Source organism: Aquarana catesbeiana, linkage group LG13 (assembly GCF_042186555.1).
Source record: "Aquarana catesbeiana isolate 2022-GZ linkage group LG13, ASM4218655v1, whole genome shotgun sequence".
NCBI classification, from domain to species: Eukaryota; Metazoa; Chordata; class Amphibia; order Anura; family Ranidae; genus Aquarana; species Aquarana catesbeiana.
The window spans coordinates 65,665,868-65,682,218 of record NC_133336.1 but is presented as its reverse complement, the minus strand read 5'-3'; positions in this window follow the sequence as shown (position 1 = coordinate 65,682,218).

The window sequence follows — 16,351 nt, the reverse complement described above, 5'->3', positions numbered from 1 at the left end:
TCAAAACTTTTCAGTTTGTTTGCGCCCCCCCCCCAAAAAAAAAAAAATTTTGCACACCAGCTGCCATTGCCCCCAAATGTCCAGAGAACCTGGTCCTGAAAGGAGCTAAGACTCTACATCAACATTTTGGAATTGATATCCATCAAATTAACTCTACCTCACCGAACCCTACTTCTGCAAAGTCACCCAGTTAGGGTGCAGTAGGACAATGCCACAGCAGTGGCCTACATAAACTATCAGGGGAGCACCAGAAGTCGAGCTGCCCTAAGAGAGAGTTTTGAACCCTACATGAGCTTAAATTCGCATTCCAGCTCTCCCTGCTGTCCACATTCCTGCCATGGACAATTGGCAGGCGTACTTGCCTCAAGAAAGGATGGAAAATTTAGCCCTAGGGAATACTCTTTTGTTCATATCTTGGCCTTCAATCTGGTCTTGATCAAAATCTGGTGCAGAGTATCCTTAAGGAACAGGTTTCTTCCTTATTTATTCTCTTCCTGAAACCCCTCACTTTGCAAACCTTAATCAGGACTTTTCTTAAGGGAGCTGCACAAAAAAATCCCATATTCAACCCCCCGTGTTTCCTTAGGATGTCTACAGGGTGCTCTCTGTAACTTCAGAGACCGCCCTTTGAGCTGATTAGGGATAACCCCTTGGAGACCTCACATGTAAGTTTGCCTTTCTGGTGCCCATTATGTCTGTTAGGTGTGATTCTGAGTTGGCAGCTCTTACTTGTAAAGAAAGTGTGTTTTTGGCAGGATCGTCAGGTGAAAAATCCTTAAAAAAACAAAAGCAGTTGCCTTGTCTAAGGACTGGTAACTGCAATATATTTATTTTTTGGTTTAGATCAATTTTAGCTTGAAGTAGACAGAAAACAATAGAGAAATGTCTTACAAAGCTTTTAATCTGACCGGTTTTCTGTGAAAATAAATAAGTCTGCCATTAGCAAAATTCTAACAAAGAGGTGGGCAATTAGTACAAACCTGCACTTAACTGATAATTACATTATTTCTAATGTGAAAACGCCTCTTTAACCACTTCCCGCAAAATCAGGTACCTGTATGTCACTTTGCTGAAGTGGTTGATGTTGCAGCTTGGGGTAATGTTGCAGCTGCAGGAATTAACCCGGTACCATTTTTTAGAGCTGATGGTCAGCTTTCTTGTAGTAGCAACTGATATGGCTAAGCAACCGCTCAGCTGTTCTTACAAAGAGTGTCCCCTCCTCCCGCCATGATCGTTAGAGTGAGAGCAATAATTCTAGCGCAAGATCTCCTCTGTAACTCTAAACAGGCAACCGTTAAATTTTTTTAAAGCGTCGCCTATGGAGCTTTTTAAGTACCCTAGTTTGTCACCATTCCACGAGTGTGTGCAACTTTAAAGCGTGATAGGTTAGGTATCTATTTACTCGGCGTAACATCATCTTTCACATTATACAAAAAAATTGGGCTAATACTGTTTATTTTTTTTTTAATTCATTGAAGAGTTTTATTTTTCAAAAAAAATTGCGTTTGAAAGATCGCTGCGCAAATACAGTGTGACTGCAACAACCGCCATTTATTCTCTAGGGTCTCTGCTAAAAAAATATACAGCATCTCACAAAAGTGATTTGCTGGTTGGAAGCTGAAGAGTGGAAACTTTGAGTGGAGAGTGAAAAACAGTTTTTGATTGCTGTGTTTGCATTTTTAGGGTTTTTGGGGTCTTTCCTTGCAGCTTTCTTAATACCTTTTCTGTCACTTTTTTACCACTTCAGCCCCGGAAGGATTTACCCCCTTCCCGACCAAGCCCTATTTTGCTATACGGCACTACATCGCTTTAACTGACAATTGCGCGGTCGTGCAATGTTGTACCCAAACAAAATTGACATCCTTTTTTTCTCACAAATAGAGCTTTCTTTTGGTGGTATTTGATCACCTCTGCGGTTTATTTTTTGTGCTATAAACAAAAATAGCAACAATTTTGAAAAAAGCAATATTTTTTACATTTTGCTATAATAAATATCCTCAAAAAATAGATAAAAAAACTAATTTCTTCCACAGTTTAGGCCAATATGTATTCTTCTACATATTTTTGGTAAAAAAAATGTGCAATAAGCGTATATTGATTGGTTTGCGCAAAAGTTATCGCGCCTACAAAATCGGGGATAGATTTATGGCATTTTTAGTATTTTTTTTTAAATTAGTAATGGCGGCGTTCTGCGATTTTTATCATGACTGCAACATTGCGGTGGACAGATCGGACACTTTTGACACTATTTTGGGACCATTGGCATTTATACAGGGATCAGAGCTATAAATAGTCATTGATTACTGTATAAATGTCACTGGCAGGGAAGGGGTTAACACTAGGGGCCTATCAAGAGGTTAAATGGGTGTCCTAGGGATTCTAACTGTGGGGGGATGGGACTGTCTGGAGGAGGAGACCGATTGTTGTTCCTAAGCAGTAGGAACAACAGATCACTCTCCTCACCCGTGACAGAACCCGAGACATGTATGTTTACATTGACAGATCTCCGCTCTCTCCTTCTCAGGAGCAGTCGCCGGTAGCCGATGGCCATCGCGGCCACCGGCCACGTGCACAGGCTCCTACGTCACGCGGCGCACGCCCTATTCTCCTTAAAGAGCCCGCCATACACCTACAGTGATTCGCGCAGTAGTGCCATTCTGACGCTGTCAATCGACGGCGGGCGGTCGGCAAGTGGTTAAACAGCCTTTTTTTCCTTTCCTTCCATCAGACTACTAACTAAGGGGAGTGGTTAATTGGTCACAGGTGCTTCAGGCCCTATATAACTTTCTGTAGAACTCATTTTGAGCCTGCTCATCTTTGAGCTTGCCACCTTTTTGCTTGCTGGAACTCTGACCAAGTGGAACTTGATTAAGTGGTGATCTAAAAACAGAGTTTAAAACAGGAGGTTATAACAGGAGTCATCAAACCTGTAGGTAACATCAGAAATTTCCTGTTGGTAATATTATTATTGTAACTGAGAAAATGGGGGTTAGCAAGATTGAAGGTTTTGTGCAGTGCACAGTGTGCTACATGTATACAACAATGGACCAACAGCTCAAGGATAGATACCACTGTGACAGATGTGAGCAGGTTGCCCTTCTGGAAGCTCGCATTAGAGATCTGGAGGAGAAAATTGCAACACTGGGCAGAACTGACAACCTTGAAAGGGGTCCTTAGTGGGGTTAATGGGGAGGGTGGAGGGGTAAGTCAGGATTATCAGGTAGGAAGATGGGTTAGTACAGTTAGAGGGAGTGGTAAGGGCTCACAGAAAAGGAAGGCCAGCCCTGGGTTTGAGCACCCTAACAGATTTGCCAAGTTGGGTGAAGATGTATCAAGCTCAGAGGTGGCAGCCCTAGATGTCACTGCTCCCCCTAACAGCGGGGAGATCAGCCCATCTAGTAGGGGTGGTGAGGGGAGTGTAGGTAGGCCTAGACAGTTTGTGGTAATAGGGGATTCTATAATCAGAAGGACTGATAGAATAATTTGTCGCCAGGATCGCCTCAACTTAATGGTTTGCTGTCTCCCTGGTGCCAGGGTTCGGCATGTGGTGGACCGGACTGGCTTGATGAATTACTGGGAGGGACTGGGCATGACCCAGCCGTCTTGGTCCACGTTGGAACCAATGACAGAATATATGGAAGGTGGAGGCTCCTTAGGAACCAATTTAAAGAACTAGGCTGCAAGTTGAAGAGAAGGACCTCCTAAGAGTGTAAGGGGGAGGATGAATTAGATTATAATGGGGCAGACAGGTCAGACAGGGGTCAGCCCTTATTGGTGGATTGGTGGGAGGACTGGGGATAGATGAGGGCGGGGGAGCTATGGCAGATGATTTGAAGGTTCCTATGTTACAATCAACAATTGGAAATGGTACTATTTGTACTACAATAAAAAATATGCAACATACGTTTGCAAAATGTGACAATGAATTGAAGTGTTTGTTCACCAATGCCAGAAGTCTGCCAAGCAAAATAGGTGAGTTGGAAGCTCTGGTGCATGAGCAGAACTATGATCTAATTGGTATTGTTGAATCCTGGCTTCATTCTTCTCATGACTGGGCTATTAATATTCCTGGCTATGCTCTCTTTCGGAAAGAAAGGGTAAAACGGAGGGGTGGTGGTGTCTGTCTCTATGTGAGAAGTGATCTCAAAGCAAGTGTGAAAGAGGACCTAATTGATGAAGAGTGTGATGAGTCTGCATTATGGGGGGAACTGTACATGGGTGTGCGTACTCCAAAGGTGGTCAGTGGAGTTTGTTATAGACCTCCCAGTGTTAGTGAGGAGGTAGGGACTCAGCTCCTTGCACAGATGGAAAGGGCTGGGACAGTGATAATAATGGGGGATTTTAACTACCCGGAAATTGACTGGAGTAATGGCACTGCTGGGACAGTTAAAGGGCAAAAATGTATAAACCTATTACAAGACAATTTTATGATCCAGTTTATTAAGGCCCTGACTAGGAATGATGCCCTGCTAGACCTGGTAATCTCAATTCATGCAGAGCTTATTACCAATATTCATATAAAAGAGCATCTTGGTAGCAGTGACCATAACATGATTTCAATTAATGTTAGATGTAAGTAACAAACACATACGGGTAAGATAAATACACTTAACTTTAAGAGGGAGAATTTTCCAAGGATGAGGGCTGCTTTCCAGGACTTAGACTTGGAGGGAATATTGGCATCAATGGACACAGAACAGAAATGGGAATTCTTCAAAGTGACTGTATGTAAACTCACTGCAAAGTATATTCCCATGGGCAATAAGTTTAAAAGGCTAAAAAATAAAACTTATGTGGCTCATGGCCAAAGTTAAGATGGCCATAAATAATAAAAAAAGAGCTTTTAAAAAATATAAAAATGAAGGAACGCTATCATTGTTTAAGTGTTACAAAGAATATAACAGAATATGTAAAAAGGAAATCAAGGACGCAAAAATTCAAAATGAACGACAGATTGCAAGATAGTAGGACAAATCCCCAAAAATTCTTTAAACATATTAATAGTAAAAAGGTCAGGTCTGAGCATGTAGGCCCTTTACAAAATAATCTAGAGTGGGTGACTGGGGACAAAGATAAGGCAAATTTATTAAATACTTTCTTCAGCTCTGTGTGTACAAAGGAGCATGGGGCAGCTCAAGTCCATAATGGGGGTGGTATTGACACAGCCCCAAATGATCCACAATGGCTCAAAAGGGATATGGTCCAGAAATATTTAGACAGAATAAAGGTGAATAAAGAACCTAGACCGGATGGCACCCACCCACAGATCCTAAAAAAATTGAGCTCTCTCATTTCAAGGCCATTGTTTCTAATTTGTAGGGATTGGCGCAGAGCCAGCGTGGTGCCCATATTCAAAAAGGGATCAAAATCTTTACCAAGTAACTATAGACCTGTTTGTTTAACTTCTATAGTCGGGAAGATACTGGAGAGCTTAATAAAAGACCATATAGACAAGTTCTTGTTGGGAAAAAAATATTTTAAGCAACAGACAGCATGGATTCATGAAATACAGAAGTTGTCAAACAAACCTGATTGCTTTTAATGAGGAGGTAAGTAAAACCTTGGACAGAGGGCTGGCTGTGGACGTGGTATACCTGGACTTTGCAAAAGCATTTGACATAGTTCCCCACACACGGCTCATGTGTAAGGTAAAGTCTACAGGCTTGGAAAGATCAATTTGTAAATGGATAGAAAACTGACTAAAAGACAATTCAGAGAGTAGTGGTTAATGACTCGTACTCGGAATGGTCTAAGGTTATCGGTGGTGTACCCCAAGGTTCAGTGCTGGGACCCTTACTTTTTAAAATCTTTATAAATGGGATTAAAAGTAAAATTTGTCTTTTCAGATGACACTAAGCTATGCAGTGAAATAACGTCCTTACAAAATATCTCCAATTTACAAGCCAACCTCAATGCACTGTCTAATTGGGCAACTAATTGGCAAATGAGGTTTAATTTTGATAAATGTAAAGTTATGCACTTGGGGGCTAAGAATATGCATGCATCATACATACTAGGGGGGAACAAGTGGGGGAATTAATGGAGAAGGATCTGGGGGTTTTGGTAGATCATAAGCTCAATAATAGGATGCAATGCCAAGCTGCGGTTTCCAAAGCGAACAAAGTCCTTTCATGTATTAAGAGAGGTATAGACTCCAGAGAGAGAGATATCATTTTGCCCCTGTACAAATCATTAGTGAGACCTCATCTGGAATATGCAGTTCAGTTTTGGGCACCAGTTCTCAAAAAGAATATCGAAAACTGGAGAAAGTGCAGAGAAGGGCAACCAAACTGATAAGAGGCATGGAGGAGCTCAGCTATGAGGAAAGATTAGAGGAACTGAATCTATTCCCCCTTGAGAAGAGGAGATTAAGGGGGATATGATCAACATGTACAAATGCATAAGTGGTCCATATCGTGAACTTGGTGTTGCTTTATTCACTTTAAGTTCATCACAGAGGACTAGGGGGCACTCTTTATGTCTAGAGGAAAAAAGATTTAATCTCCAAATATGGAAAGGTTTCTTCACAGTAATGCCCCGTACACACGGTCGGATTTTCCGATGGAAAATGTCCGATCGGAGCGTGTTGTCGGAAATTCCGACCGTGTGTGGGCTCCATCGGACATTTTCCATCGGATTTTCCGACACACAAAGTTGGAGAGCAGGAGATAAAATTTTCCAACAACAAAATCCGTTGTCGGAAATTCCGATCGTGTGTACACAAATCCGACGGACAAAGTGCCACGCATGCTCAGAATAAATAAAGAGATGAAAGCTATTGGCCACTGCCCCGTTTATAGTCCCGACGTACGTGTTTTACGTCACCGCGTTTAGAACGATCGGATTTTCCGACAACTTTGTGTGACCGTGTGTATGCAAGACAAGTTTGAGCCAACATCCGTCGGAAAAAATCCTAGGATTTTGTTGTCGGAATGTCCGAACAAAGTCCGACCGTGTGTACGCCCTATAAGAGCTGTGAAAATGTGGAAAAGACTCCATCCAGAGGTGGTTCTGGCAAGCTCAGTCGATTTCTTTAAAAAAGGACCTGGATTCTTTCCACACAATATACACAATATAACTGGGTACTAATATTTAAAGGTAAAGTTGATCCAGGGAAAATCTGATTGCCTCTTGTGGGATAAGGAAGGAATTTTTTTCCCCTGCTGTAGCAAATTGGAGCATGCTTTGCTGGAGTTTTTTGGCTTCCTCTGGATTAACTGTGGGTATAGACAGAACCGTTTTTAAGGCAGGACAAAAGGGGCAGCTGCCCTGGGCCCCAACATTGTTGTGGGGCCCAAAGCAGCTGTCTCATACTTGCCAACTATCCCAGTTTAAATTCCCTTATCCCTTGAAGTTTTAGTCCTGTGCTGTGTCTCTATATCTCAGTGTAAAGTTCTGTTGCTGCTTCCCAGCTCTGCCCTTTTGCCATGTACAGATGACACACCTGCAGACCCTGTGTTTACATTGATTGTAAACAGCAGTGGCATTAATATGTAAATAGTCGCGGACCGCGGCATTGATATGTAAATGGAAACAGCATTTATATGTTATCATGTTCCCCTGAGGTCATATCTACCATCACTTCTGCGGAATGCTGCCCACTGGGGAGGTAAAGGAGCATGCTTGCAAGTCCTGCCTACAACTATAGTCATTCAGCCTAACATCAGCCTTTTCTGCAAAGGTAAGCAAATTGGAGGTGGAACCCTTCTTCAAAATAACATGGTGCCACAGCCCTAAATTTTGGTGCACGTATCTCAGCCGATGCATGAGGGTGTTATTAACAATTAATAGCACTGCTGTATATCTGATAAAGGGCAGCATGTTTCTCTGGTGTCGAGAAAGCGATTTTGCATGTATTCCCGACACACACAAATGTGAACGCAGGCTAAATGTCTCGGTTACATTGGTGGTCAGTGTAAATCTTCTCATTACATTGGGGTTTGGTGTACAATCCTTTTCATTCACACTAGTGACCAGTGTGAAGGTCCCCCTTACATTGGTGGTCAGTGTAAATCCCTCTTTACATTGGTGGTTACTGTGAATGCTCCTATTACATTAGTGGTCAGTGTATATCTCCATTACATTAGTGGTCAGTGTAGAAACTCCTCTTTATATTGGTAATCGTTAAAATATCCAAACTTGCATTTGTGGTCAGTTTTGAATCCTCCCATACATTGGTGGTCCATGTAGAAGTCCCCTTTAAATTGGTGATGAGTGTAAATCTCCCTTACATTGGTGGCAAGTGTAGAAATCCCCCTTTATTGGCTGTTGATGTAAAATCCCCCATTACTTTGGTTTTCAGCGTACATTCTTCATAACATTGGTGATCAGTTGTCAGGTCACCTGAGTCCAGGTGACAGATGCACACCATTGGAGTCAGGAGTGCACCGCTAAGGTAGTGGACCCTATGGCTGACTGCTGCGGATCCAACTCTGGGTGGTTCAGAAAGGCAGTCCACTGGAGCACCAACAACGGATCCCACTGGGAGCTAGAGCATAAGATTCCCCAGGGCGCGGAGTCTAAGAGCCAGCAGGTGTTCACCAGAGCCTCTAGTGATGAGGATGGACTGCGCAGCAACTGACTCCAGGTTGTAGCCCCCAGAGTCTCCCAGCTCACGCTCATGGTAGGCTACAGGAGGACAGAGAGGAAGCAGCAGCCCAGGACAACAAGGGATAGTTAGGAGATAAGCCAAAGGTCAGGGCGACTAGCAGACAAGGATAGACAGAGAACATGCCAAAAGGTCAGGGACACAAGCAAGCAGGGATAGTCAAGAACAAGCCAAGATCGTTAAACAGGATCAGATGTAGGAGCAATGAGCACACGGAAGCCAAATCACACAATATTGATCAGCAGAGCCGGCTTGCAGTGCACAGTTTAATATAGAGTTCCCTGATAGGGGCTGGGTTGGAGCCATGCTTTGAGGAGAGATTACTTAAGCAGCCAGGTGAGAGTGGCTGGCCTCTTAATCTGAACACATGGAGAGGTAAGCTGACAGACAAACATTACTGCATAACCATGGCATCAGTGTACATTTCCCTTTACATTGGTGGTAAGTGCAGAATTGCCCTTACACTGGTGGTCAGTGTAAATCCCCCTTTACATTGGTGGTCAGTGTAAATCCCCCCTAACATTGGTGGTCGGTGTAGAAGTGCCACCTCACATTGGTGGTCAGTACAAATCTCCTCGACAATGGTTGTCAGTGCAAAGTCCCCCTTACATGGAGGTCATTGTATATTCCCCTTACACTGGTGGTTGGTGTAAATGCTCTAATTACATTAGTGTCAGTGTAGAAATCCCTCTATTCTGTTGGTGGGTGGCGTAAAATCCCCCATTACATGTGTAGCACCCTACTCCCGTAGGAGCAGCTGAAAGTTCTTTCTACACTGGAGCTTGTTCCATTACCCCTTTTTCCCCAACCAAATAGAACACGCAGACAGTCATTGAAAGTAAACTATGTACAACTTGACTTTCGGATTCCTCCAGGGTATTAGTTCCTTTAGGGCCCAACTCTGTTCTCCTGAACGCGCACACTAACCCCTATAAAGTCTGTCAGAGGTGCTGTTTCCCCCTGGGTTACACTCACTTGTGTTTCTGAGTGATGATCCATGTCGCACATAGAGAAACCTCGCCCAGTCCTTGTATGTCAGTATTGGCAACGGTTAAGAAGAATGCACTTCAGTTTCTCCTCCATCCGCATAACTTGCTTTCCCTCTCCTCGCGCAGGGGAGAGCACCAGCGCTGTATCAGTGGCTACATCCTTACTCCTGGATCTCTTCTCTTCCCATCTAGAACCACACCAGGGTACATGTCCCTCTCCCCCAAGAGAGCACCCACGAGGAGTGCACCCACGAGAACCTCCTGGATCCTACATTCTTCACCAAACTCTTCACTGAACACCAGTCTGAAAAACCCCCAGTCTGAACACCAACCAACCCCAGGAAGCATGTGACCAGGCCTTATAGAAGTCCCGCCCCTGTCCCAACAAATTACTGATTGGTCCAAAGGCGTCTTCCAGAAGCTACCTGTCACTCTCACTTGTATTCCTCCTATCTTCTAGGCCAAACCCCGGAAAACAAAGGAAACTGTCCAAGCAGAGTGCAGGGGGTCACACCATCCTCTACTCTATTAAACCTCCCCAGAACAATCAAACCCCACCAGATTACCCTGCAGAGTGAGATTCTGGCAAATTTGGCCTATTATAACACCTAACTCTCTATTGTAGCCCTCACCCAAACAGGTGGGCGCTACACATGGTAGTCAGTGCAAATTCCCCCTCACATTGGTTGTCAGTGTAAATCTCCCCTCACATTGGTGGTCATTGTAAATTCCCTATTACATTGGTAGAATGCCCCACTATATACTTGCCAAAGACTACCAGCTTTGCTGTACATGATTCAGAATTTGCCACAGTGTACTGCCTCCTAACTAATCCCATCCTGCCACCACTGTTACTGATCCCATCAACCGCCCAGCATTGCCACTGATCCCACACCCCCTCCCCCAGCATTGCCACTGATCCCAGGAGTCTTGGGAGTTTTCTGTCTATTGATGGGTCCCCTCACCTCCCTAGTCCATGGTGTGCAGGCAGTGAGGAGATGATGTGCTGTAACCTTTAGCAACCAATCAGTGAGCAGTAATGATTGCACTAACCTCTTGCAATCAGTCATTGAGCGGTAAGGATATGCAGTAACCTCTAGTAACTAACCAATCAGTAAACAGTAATAATGTGCAGTAACCTCTAGCAACCAATTAGTGAGTGGTATAGATGTCCAGTAACCTCTAGCAATCAGTGAGCAGTATTGATGTACAGTAATCTCTAGCAACCAATCAACAAGCAGAAGTCATGTGCTGTAACCTCTAGAAAATAAACAGTGAGCCATAATGTGTGCTGTAACCATTAGCAGCCAGTCAGTGAGCAGTAATGATACACTGTAACCAATGCAAACCAATTGCAATCGCAATTCAATAAACTGATTTTGAGTCTAGCTGCTATTTATTGTATGCCTCAAAGCATGTGGAGAAGGCGCCCCAGAAAATGATTGCCCAGGGTCCAGTCAATATTAAAGACGGACCTGGGTATAGGATTGTGTATATGGGATTGTATTTTTTATTTTTTTTTGGTTGAACTTGATGGTCTTTTTTCAACCTAACTATCTAACTATGTAAAAGTGAGTACACCCCTCACATTTTTTAAAATATTTTAATATATAGTTTCATGCGACAACACTGAAGAAATTACACTTTGCTACAATGTAAAGTAGTGAGTGTACAGCTTGTATAACAGTGAAAAATTGCTGTCCCCTCAAAAAAACTCAACACACAGCCATTAATGTCTAAACTGCTGGCAACAAAAGTGAGTACACCCTAAGTAAAAATGTCCAAATTGAGCCGAATTAGCCATTTTTCCTCCACGGTGTCATGTGACTCATTAGTGTTACAAGGTCTCAGGTGTGAATTGGGAGCAGGTGTCTTAAATTTGGTGGTATTGCTCTCATTCTCTCATACTGGTCACTGGAGGTTCAACATGGTACTTCATGGCAAAAAACTCTCTGAGGATCTGAAAAGAAGAATTGTTGCTCTACATAAAGATGGCCTAGGCTATAATAAGATTGCTAAGACCCTGAAACTGAGCTCCAGCACGGTGGCCAAGACCGTACAGCGGTTTAACAGGACAGGTTCCACTCAGCACAGGCCTCGCCATGGTCGACCAAATAAATTGAGTGCACGTGCTCAGTGTCATATCCAAAGGTTGTCTTTGGGAAATAGACGTATGAGTGCTGCCAGCATTGCTGCAGAGGTTGAAGGGGTGGGGGTCAGCCTGTCAGTGCTCAGACCCTACGCCGCACACTTCATAAAATTTGTCTGCAAGGCTGTCGTCCCAGAAGGAAGCCTCTTCTAAAGATGATGCACAAGAAAGCCTTCAAACAGTTTGATGAAGACAAGCAGACTAAGGACATGGATTACTGGAACCATGTCCTGTGATCTGATGAGACCAAGATAAACTTATTTGGTTCAGATGGTGTCAAGCGTTTGTGGCTGCAATCAGGTGAGAAGTACAAAGACAAGTGTGTCTTGCCTACAGTCAAGCACGGTGGTGTGTCATGGTCTGGGGCTGCAAACCATGAATGCCAACATGTACTGTGACATACTGAAGCAGAGCATGATCCCCTCACTTCGGAGACTGGGCCGCAGGGCAGTATTCCAACATGATAAGGACCCCAAACACACCTCCAAGACGACCACTGCCTTGCTAAAGAAGCTGAGGGTAAAGGTGATGGACTGGCCAAACATGTCTCCAGGCCTAAACCCTATTGAGCATCTGTGGGGCATCCTCAAATGGAAGGTGGAGGAGCGCAAGGTCTCTAACATCCACCAGCTCAGTGAAGTCGTCATGAAGGAGTGGAAGAGGACTCCAGTGGCAACCTGTGAAGCTGTGGTGAACTCCATGCCCAAGAGGGTTAAGGCAATACTGGAAAATAATGGTGGCCACACAAAATATCGACACTTTGGGCCCAATTTGGACATTTTCACTTAGGTGTGTACCCACTTTTGTTGCCAGCGGTTTCTAGCAAAAAATACTGATTTTAACTTGTTAACAACAAATGTCAGAAATAGGCTTGTTGTTCAATTGGTTAAAGATAGGGCCTGCTCCACTCTCCACACCCCCAGTTCAGACACCCTGTCTGTATTGCCAGTGACACTATCCCTGCACCAGGAAACCCTGAAAATTCACTGTCAGTATTCAGTATGTCCTGAGCATCAAAGCTAATTGTATACCCTTTGAGATAAACTGGGGATTGCCACAGGCAGATATACAGTGCCTTTAAAAAGTATTCATACGCCTTGAAATTTTCCACATGCTGTCATGTTACAACAAAAAACATATTTTTATTGGGATTTTATGTGATAGAATGTGGATCGGCAACCCGTTGATCGTGGTCCACCTGTCGACTGCCTGCAGGTGATAGGTAGACCGCTAAACAAGTTCCTGTACCGCCGACCCCCGCCTTCTAGGTGCTTGTCCTTGCCTTTTGAGGGAGGAAGCACAGCTCAGGACTGGGGGAGGACCCGACCAAAAGAACTGTTTAGGTTAAACCACTGGTGATTGGTTGCTAGGACACAGGGTGGTCCTAAGCAACCAATCACCAGCTTGTTAATATGAAAATTGACTCTGCCAGCTCCTGCCCTCTGTCCAGAATTGTGCTACCTCCCAGTCTGTGGAAGCAGGTAAGACACTGCTATGGAAGGGAAGGGGGGCCAGAGGTTACTGTTATGGGCCGGGTCACCCCCATAGCAGTGTCCTCTACCACCCTTCACATCACCCACCCCCCAAATCCTAATACACTCCTTAACTCTGAATTCTGAGCGCAACACATTCCCGAACCCTGCATTCTAACTGAAATGCATTCCTGAACCATGCATTCTGAGCACAACGCACGTCTAAACTCTGCATTCTGAGCACAACGCATTCCTGAACCCTGCATTCTGACTGCAACACACTCTTGAACCCTGCATTCTGAGCGCAACGCACTCCTAAACCCTGCATTCTGAGAGCAACACACTTCTGAACCCTGCATTCTGAGCGCAACGCACTCCTGAACCCTGCATTCTGAGCGCAACACACTCCTAAACCCTACATTCTGAGCGAAACACACTCCTTAACCCTGCATTCTGAGCGCAACACACTCCTTAACCCTGCATTCTGAGTGTAGCGCACTCATGATCCCTGCATTCTGAGCGTAACTCACTCCATAACCCTGCATTCTGAGCGTAATACACTCCTTAACCCTGCATTTGGAGCGCAGTGTACTCATGATCCTTGCATTCTGAGCGTAATGCACTAGTGAACCCCGCATTCTCTGCATAATGCACTCCTAAACCCTGCACTCTCTTGTAATACTTATTTTATTTTTGTTCTGAGTACAAATATTTTATCAAAAAAGAAAAAAAAAAAAAAGGTAGGTCTCACTGAATTTTTTTTTTTTTGGGGGGGGGGAGGGTTCGGTGATCTTCATCTTCATTAGTGTTGTTCAAGTAGATCTCCCTCTCTCGAAGGTTGCCTACCCCTGTGATAGACCAACACAAAGCGGCACATAATTATGAAGTGGAAGGAAAATGATAAATGGTTTTTCAATCTTTTTACAAAAAGTGTGGCATGCATTTGTATTCAGCCCCCTTTACTCTGATATCCCTAACTAGAATCTAGCGGAACCAATTGCCTTCCAAAGTCATCTAATTAATAAATAGAGTCCACCTGTTTGTAATTTCATCTCAGTATAAATACAGCCGTTTTGTGAAACACTCTGAGGTTTGTTAGAGAAACTTAGTGAACAAATAGCATCATGAAGGCCAAGGAACACACCAGACAGGTCAGGGATAAAGTTGTGGAGAAGTTTAAAGCAAGGTTAAGTTATAAAAAAATATCCCAAGCTTTTAACATCTCACGGAGCACTGTTCAATCCATCATCTGAAAATGGAAAGAGAATAGCACAACTGCAAGCCTACCAAGACATGGCCGTCCACCTAAACTGACAGGACAGGCAAGGAGAGCATTAATCAGAGAAGAGCCAAGAGGTCCATGGTAGCTCTTGAGGAGCTGCAAAGATCCACAGCTCAGGTGGGAGAATATATCCACAGGACAACTACAGTGGGGAAAAAAGTATTTAGTCAGCCACCAATTGTGCAAGTTCTCCCACTTTAAAGATGAGAGAGGCCTGTAATTGTCATCATAGGTATACCTCAACTATGAGAGACAAAATGTGGAAACAAATCCAGACAATCACATTGTCTGATTTTTGAAGGAATTTATTTGTGGAAAATTTATTGTGGAAAATAAGTATTTGGTCACCTACAAACAAGCAAGCTTTCTGGCTCTCACAAACATGTATCTTCTTCTTTAAGAGGCTCCTCTGTCCTCCACTCATTACCTGTATTAATGGCACCTGTTTGAACTTGTTATCAGTATAAAAGACACCTGTCCACAACCTCAAACAGTCACACTCCAAAGTCCACTATGGTGAAGACCAAAGAGCTGTCGAAGGACACCAGAAACAAAATTGTAGACCTGCACCAGGCTGGGAAGACTGAATCTGCAATAGGCAAGCAGCTTGGTGAGAAAAAATCAACTGTGGGAGCAATAATTAGAAGACATACAAGACCACTGATAATCTCCTTCGATCTGGGGCTCCACGCAAGATCTCACCCCGTGGGGTCAAAATGATCACTAGAACGGTGAGCAAAAATCCCAGAACCACACGGGGGGACCTAGTGAATGACCTGCAGAGAGCTGGGACCAACGTAACAAAGGCTACCATCAGTAACACACTACGCCACCAGGGACTCAGATCCTGCAGTGCCAGACGTGTCCCGCTGCTTAAGCCAGTACATGTCCGGGCCCATCTGAGGTTTGCTAGAGAGCATTTGGATGATCCAGAAGAGGATTGGGAGAATGTCATATGGTCAGATGAAACCAAAGTAGAACTGTTTGGTAGAAACACAACTCGTCGTGTTTGGAGGAGAGAGAATGCTGAGTTGCAGCCAAAGAATACCATACCTACTGTGAAGCATGGGGGTGGCAACATCATCCTTTGGGGCTGTTTCTCTGCAAAGGGAACAGGATGACTGATCTGTGTACATGAAAGAATGAATGGGGCCATGTATCGTGAGATTTTGAGTGCAAACCTCCTCCCATCAGCAAGGGCATTGAAACGTGGCTGGGTCTTTCAGCATGACAATGATCCCAAACACACCGCCCAGGCAACAAAGGAGTGGCTTTGTAAGAAGCATTTCAAGGTCCTGGAGTGACCTAGCCAGTCTCCAGATCTCAACCCCATAGAAAACCTTTGGAGGGAGCTGAAAGTCTGTGTTGCCCAGCGACAGCCCCAAAACATCACTGCTCTAGAGGAGATCTGCATGGAGGAATGGGCCAACATACCAGCAACAGTATGTGACAACCTTGTGAAGACTTACAGAAAACTTTTGACCTCTGTCATTGCCAACAAAGGATATATAACAAAGTATTGAGATGAACTTTTGATATTGACAAAATACTTATTTTCCACCATAATTTGCAAATAAATTCTTTCCAAATCAGACAATGTGATTGTCTGGATTTGTTTCCACATTTTGTCTCTCATAATTGAGGTATACCTATGATGACAATTACAGGCCTCTCTCATCTTTTTAAGTGGGAGAACTTGCACAATTGGTGGCTGACTAAATACTTTTTTGCCCCACTGTATTAGTCTTGCACTCCACAAATCTGGCCTTTTATAGAAGAGGGGCAAGAAGAAAGCCATTTTTGAAAGAAAGCCATAAGAAGTCCTGTTTGCAGTTTGCGAGAAGTCATGTG